Source organism: Dysidea avara, chromosome 1 (assembly GCF_963678975.1).
Source record: "Dysidea avara chromosome 1, odDysAvar1.4, whole genome shotgun sequence".
Classification (NCBI taxonomy): domain Eukaryota; kingdom Metazoa; phylum Porifera; class Demospongiae; order Dictyoceratida; family Dysideidae; genus Dysidea; species Dysidea avara.
Genome location: NC_089272.1, coordinates 17,282,781 through 17,290,633, shown reverse-complemented (window position 1 = coordinate 17,290,633; position 7,853 = coordinate 17,282,781).

The following is a 7,853-nucleotide window of genomic DNA, read 5'->3' as shown; positions in this document are numbered from 1 at the left end:
TACTGCATTTATATTGTTTTATGAATCTGGTTCAGATCTAGAAGTATATAGGATTGATGCATCCTCTTCATCAGAAGTTACTTTTGATGATCCAACAAAAATAACAGTCAGACCAAACTTTTTATTTACTCAAGGTACTTCTTATTACCTTGGTTTTGAGAGAGGAGTTGTTTGGAGATATGCAGAGTGCAAAGGAAGTGAACCAGTGAGTGATAAAGCCTATTGGGCTTTTACAATTAGAGGTACGTATGTCTTTGTTTGTAAATGTTGTTTCTTGGGAAATCACATAAGGTTTGATTAGAGGTCATGATAGTACTCTAATCTCTAACACACGTAGTAGTTGTTTTAGTGGATAGTTAATAGTATATACAAAATTCAACATTAGGTCATGACAAATCATGTTTCATGGATGCAGCGGGTCAATGCTGTAAATTACGTGATTTCTTAAAAAAAGAGTGTTAATATGGCTGTAGACTGTTTAATATTGTGCAAGCAGTAACAGGTGTAGTAGCAAAGGGGAAGGAAATGGAATTCCATTACTTTATCTCTGAAGGACTTTAGCTTTTGCATCTCTTAATTAGATATGTAGCAGCTGGCTAGAAGCTATCAACAAACACCAAAAAGCCATGCTACAAGTGACAATAGACTATTAACTGCACACACCTTTTAATGCCATAGGTAAACAGCACCTGTTCATTGTCTTCACTTTTGTATAAATGTTATACATGTTCACATTGTTATCAGTGGTTGTCCAAGTCATCATTAGAACATGCAACCTTCACCTGCAGCTGATTTTCAAGGCCCCGACACCTGTTACCTACAATTGGTGACCCTGACGCCTGGCCTGTCACCTACAATTGGTAATCTGGACATGTGCTACTACTGCTAACTGCTGTTCAAGGAGATCAAATTCATCACTCTGCTCTGCTAGCTACTGCTGGATCACATGGTGTCATCATACAGAACCTCTGCGGACGACGACTCACTGTCTCCTAGCAGCTATGTTCTCAGCCAATACTGCAACACATCCTGCTAGCTCCTGGTCACAGAGCATCCACTCCATTCATCACCTCACATGCGAATACAGTGTAATGACTCACCAATGCTCTTCCATGTCTCTCAGCTGCCATCGCTGTCTGGCAATTCAAATTCATCACCCCACGTCTCCTTACTGGCTGTCACTGTCGCATTTCACCAACATCTTCATCACTACAACTCGTCAACGTTCCCAATCTACGTCATCATCATCACTGTAAATCATCAACTCCAAGCAACACACAACTACGTCACCTGACATCATCACCACCTCTGCAACATCAAGACTTCATCGTCAGCTCTCAACGGGTCACCACAAACTTCAACACCGCTTCATCTAACTGACTGTCATGTTAAACTGCTACCTCCCACATGCTGGCCTTCCTCATGACATCACTGACTGTAGGACCATCCCTTTGAAGAATTACAACCATCAATGCCACTCCCAGCATGTGAACCACCATCATCAACCCACCAACAACCCAGCTTTCTCAGCCTTACCAGCTAATATCAGCAGCTATCTTGTACAAGTACAGCGTGCAAGTCACCATGCACTTCGACTTCATCATTGTACATCATGCCACAGAAGTCCATGCCATTGTTCACCAAGCTGTTCACTGGCAGGGGAGTACTGTAGCAGCTGGCTAGAAGCCATCAGCAGGCATCATGAAGCCATGCTACAAGTGATAATAGACTATTAATTGCACACACCTTTCATGCCATAGGTAAATAACATCTGTTCATTGTCTTCACTTTTGTTTAAACGTTTTACATGTTCACATTGTTATCAGTGGTTGTCCAAGTCATCAATAGAACATGCAACCTTCACCTGCAGCTGATCTTCAAGGCCATGATGCCTGTTACCTACAGACATATAACTGGGATATAAGTACATTGTAGTCGACACAAGGTGATAATAATCACATGATCATATCACATTTTTGTGGCACTCTTAATTACACCTTCTGTTGCAAGTATTTGTAAGCGCAAGTATTCTATGTATTTCAGTTTCCCACAAACATAATGTCCTCATTACTCCTCACTCATACAAATGTGTTAGGAATATAGTATATTATTTTGGTGTAGCTAAGTTTGTATTTTATCTGGTCTGTTTTTGGTACTAACTACCATGTTGTATATTGTTTATATTAGGGATTAAAAGTGTGTGCGTGTGTGTGTGTGTGTGTGTGTGTGTGTGTGTGTGTGTGTGTGTGTGTGCGTGTGTGTGTGTGTGTGTGTGTGTGTGTGTGTGTGTGTGTGTGTGTGACTGAGTGAACTTAAAATTAGTAATTGTGGTGCATACCTGTAGTTATGTATGAAAATAACAAATTGAAGTGATGTGCAGTTTGTGATTGTATGTCATTATGTGTTAATTCTTGTGCCATCATAGCTAATTTCAAATCACAGTAGCCAATTTCAGGTCACTGTAACTACTGCAATTTCACATTACTGTAATTACTCAAACCAAAAATGATATTCTTTGGTGAGTTGTGATTACAATTTCGGACATGAACACATGAATATTTATAGCTAAAACTACATCTAAATAACTAATAATAGTCATGTATCTGTATGTTTATTACTGCATACACTTCAACATAATAACATATGCACAAATACTGGACTATCCATACAGTACATTAACACACCGTCATTGATACACAGATACTTCTTCTCCTTGTATTATAACTGACCCAACTGATGTAATTGCTGCTGCTCCATTTGCTGGAATATTCACATGTGCTGTTAGCATTGGAAAATTTTTTAAAAGAAAGAGGAAATTAGTTGTTGAGTGGAAAAAAGCAAACTTTAAGTTACCCACTAAATCAAATATTTCTACGCAGACAACTTCATCTAAAATCATTATCAGTTCTTTGGTTATTCCAAATGTAACTAGTGAAGATTTTGGCAGCTACTATTGTACTGTAAGGGTTAATGGTAAAGGAGTGCAGTCCAACAGAGCACAACTTTCATTTATAGGTAAGTATCTATGCAGTGTTTGTACAGTGCTACTCAAACACAAGTTAACTTTAAGGCACAAATGTCGTTTATGCCCCCAGAAGCTGTAGTACTGTGAAATAAATATTCATGTAACAAGTATCAAGAGATATGTATCATAAAATTAAAACATTGCTGTCACTCAATAATCTGTCCTACATACGTTAGTTTTGTCAGCATAATCTTTCACACAAAATGTGTCTATTATTAAGATGAAAGTATCAGGCTTCATATTATGTACATAACTTCTAAATGTATGTAATCGGTTACTCCTATTATCTTTTTACTCTATTATCTTGTTTAGGCTGCAAACTATACAAAAAAACACCCAGGGATATTTTTGAATTGAGCTGGGCCATAAAATTGTTGTCATTGTGACACACCTTTAGATTACATTTTATAGGATGGCTAGCTTCCAATTATTTTGCACTAAAATACATATTGCATATTTCCAGTAAACAACTTTGGAAATAGAAGATGAATCTTCACCTTGCTAGGTGTTCATATCTTAATACAGGGGCAAATCCAGGGGGTTCAAATTGTTCCAAGGAACCCCCCTTTTGAAAGAGCCTCTCTTACTCGAGATACTCTAATAGAGCAGTCACAGTATTCTTAAGAGGAGCAGTGTAGCAATTAAACTATGTATGTAGTTGTAAATAAGGAAATATAGTTGGTGAGGGCAGGTATGGTGAGAAGTAGCTATTGTCAGCAGGTGATGACCATTTTTATTTGTCTTCAATCTACAGCTAGGCTGAAGTTGCAATTCCAGAGTGGAACCCCCTTTTAAAAAGTCTGGATCTGCTCCTGTAATATGTATCACTAACACTTCCCAGGCAAGAAAATTTTCCATAGTTGATTACAGGAGTAAATGTCCAAAGAAATTCAGTAATAAATGCATGACTAACCTAGCAGCATAACATTGGTAGTCATAAGTCATTGACTTATAAAACTTATGTAAGTGGTTTGTTACCTTAACAACAAACAAATAGTGCAGCACGTAAGACCCTCTAATTGAGATGATAGTGCCAAATTTCTTATGAGGTTTGTAGCATGTGATTTTAGAATGGGAGGCATATACGTAAAAGTTGTCTGGACCCTAGTTTTGGCCCTTGTCAATAAAGCTTTTTGTTTACATGGAAAACGATCAATTTCTGATTAGTTTAAGGCTGGATCTAGTATTAGACCAATACAAAGCCTGTAGCTACAACAAATGGCCCATTAAAAACCCATATGAAACAAATAATTATTTTCTCAGCCTGACTGTAAACAAAATGACATAATAAATGCTATTTTCCAAGAGTTTCATGAAAGTTTTACATTTCCATTACACAGTTCTGTAGTATGATGTACAAAGATCATCCTGATGTGTGTCATTTCTTTATCACAAAGGTTTATAACAAAAGTTATTGAATAACGAAGTGTTACAGGTAGACATAAAATCTACAATACTGATTAAATTTGGTAAATATTTCCAGCATAATTGCTTGATTTCATATGCGGCAGAAGGGGGGGGGGGGGGGGGGGGGACTAGGGGGCTGAAGTCCCCCTCAGTCTGCTGAGCCTCCCCTCAGAATAATATCACACCAAAAGTATCCTTCTTAGAACAGGGCTGGAAACTGTGATAAAGACTAATAGAACATTCAAATATCCTAATAGAGCAGTCGAGGCCTTCATAAAAATGTGTTCCTAAAAGTAATTTAAAAAGTTACCTAAAACAGGAATTGAACCAGGTACCTCTAACTTTGAGAGTTGGTGTCTTACCATTGTACTAAATGTTTCCAGGTGGCTAAAGGCTGTTTTGTACTGATTATAAATGCTACATGTTCGTTTACCCTGCAGTCAGCAGCTAAACACATTGCCAAAATAGACTGCAAATAGCCTGTTTTAAACACTTTTGACCAAAAGTTGGTGTTTTTAACTTTCAAGTTGTACCTATAAAATTGCAATAAATTAATTTTAGTGAACTTTGAGACATTGTGAAAGCTAAAATGGCTAGAGCTTCTGGGGTGCGCAGTAGTGATGTGCGATATATCAAAAAAATATCGATTTCGCGATAATTTTGTCGATATCGTTATCGTATCGATTTTTGATACTGTTTTAGCAGATTTCGATATTTATCGAAAAGGTTATATTTTGCGATAATTATCGAAATATCAAAGAATATTTCGATAAATCTACAACATTTAGTGTGTGATTGCGCAATCACGATAGAAATGAAGAATGGTTCTGTACTATCTAGCCACTTTAAAAACTTGTCTACCAGTTTTCTAGGCTTATTATTAGTTTTATACAATAGTTTTAATGTGTAAATTGTATTTCAAGCATATTTATAAATATCGACTGCCCACGCAATTACACCCCCACACAATTAAAAATTATCGAAAATCCAATCGAAATTTCGATATTTACCCCAATATCGTATTGATATCGTATCGAAACAAAAATCCTGATATCGCACATCACTAGTGCGCAGCCTCCCAGCTGTCAGAGATTCTATACTCTGGTCATCTCCCCTCACATCAACTACTTCCTCTACCGCTGCTTGGTTTATGTATATACAGAGGGATTTCAATAATTTTATTTCCACCTGTAACCAATTAAAATATCATTATTCAATAAATTTTGCTATAAACCTTCAATAAAGAAATGATACACATCAGGATGAACCTTGTACATCATAGTACAGAATTGTGTGCAATGGAAATGTAAAACTTTAATAAACCCTTGGAAAACAGCATTTTTTAAGTCATTTTGTTTACTGCCAGGCTGAGAAAATGTTTGTTTCATGTGGGTTTTTAATGGGCCATTTGTTGCAGCTGCAGGCTTTAATTGTACTAGTCTAATATTAGATCTAGCCTTAAAACTATAGTAATATGATAGATATTGATTATTTTCCATGTAAATAAATAGTTTTATTGTCATTGACAAGGTCCCTTCTAAAATCACTTTGTGCATGTGCTACAAACCCCACTAAAAGGTTAACAGCCTAACTTTTGTTAGACGTGTCAACTGTACAGGTGAATTAATAGCACCTAGTGTAATTACCCATCTGTCATCTGGTTGCATAAGTGCATGTTAAATTGCACAACATTACCTTAATTTATAGTAACAGGTCACATTATATTCACACTATTGTTACTGCCACATCTCTGTGGTTTTGTACACTTCTGATCTCCCTTTAGTATTCATTGTAATGAGAACCAAAAATTGAGAAATTACCCACCCATCCCATTAGCCAGTTTTTCTGTGATGTTATTTGGCAACTGAAGTATATAGATACAAATTTGCTGAACAGTTAGGTCTAAAGTCTGTTCAGTCTAGACTTACAGGTGTTATCACTAAAATTAATTTGCCATTCAGACTGTTATGTTTTATTATTGACTATAGCTTCACCAACAAAGCCATGGGTTGAGATGGAAACTGCAAACATTATTTTAACCAGAACACACTTAAGATTACTAATGAGATGTATGCCAGTGGATATTGATAATGATTATAAATGGGAGAAAAGAAATTCTGATCTCTTAAATTCAAGAATAGATGGTGTAAATTCATCAACATTGACTATTTTGAACCTTAGGCCAGAAGATGTTGGAGAGTATCGATGCTTAGTGAGTAATGCTACTGGAAAAATTGCTTCTGATTACGCTAAATTAGAAGTACAAGGTATGAACAATATAACATTAACAAGACACTAAAGACTCCTCATTCTACCATTCTAAATGAACAGCATACACTTTTACTTGTATTGTGCTGCAACATTGTTTTGTCCAAATCTAAGATCATAAAAGCCATTCACACATACACTGTATGGTACTATTTTAGGATGCATTACAATATGTTTAAACTGAGTACTACTAACTAGCTACATACCCTGTTATATACCGTAATTCACTTTATTTTTGTGCAAAATAAATCGTGATAAAAATTTTCGTGTAAAATTTTTTCGTATGATTTATGTAAATGACTGCTCTATTAGAGTAGTTTGATATTGTATAATAATTTTCGTGCAAGAAATTTTCGTACAAATTTCGCATACAAAACTTATTTTACAACGAAAAAATGCAAATCACAGTAATATTAGTTTTCTATAAAAGAAACAACACAGCACTACTATCATGTCTTTGAGTGCAGCACAGTTTGCATAAACTTAATCAGTACGATATTACAAGTGTAGACTATGATTAAATGTGTCCAAGAAGTTACACATGACTCAATACTTGTGTGAATTTTGTGCATACACAACTTATTTATAACAAAGCAGTTGTGCATATCACGTATATGCATACAACCTACAACATAATTATTACATTACTTTAGCAAGAGGTTAGCTGCTAAGAGCTTCAAACTTCCTTGCTATATAATAATAATGAATGCAGAATTGCTGCTAAATTGCATCAAAAGATACACTTATCCTATTGATGACAAGAATTATAAAGTTAATACATTTTTATAGCTGCTACACATGAAAGCACAACAGTGTTAAGGTTACGGTATAGTCACAGGCAATCATTCAAATTTTTGAATGCCTATCGATACTTTTTGAGAAGGCCATAAAACCAGTCTACTGAGTCTAGCAGCATGAAAAAAGGTTTAAAGTGAACACAAAGCCCTTCATATTTAATATTTTACTATTGCTACAGTGTAGTGTGAGGCAGGTGGAACACTACAAGTTGTTGTAGCAAGACAGGTAAGCCAGCCCATATATCGCTCAGCTCCAGCTGTCACTACCATGTTTTTCCGCCGCCAAATGCAGCAAAAGCTGTAGGCTATATGGGCAGTTCTGGGGCATGGTGATACTTTACTTTACATTTATTAGG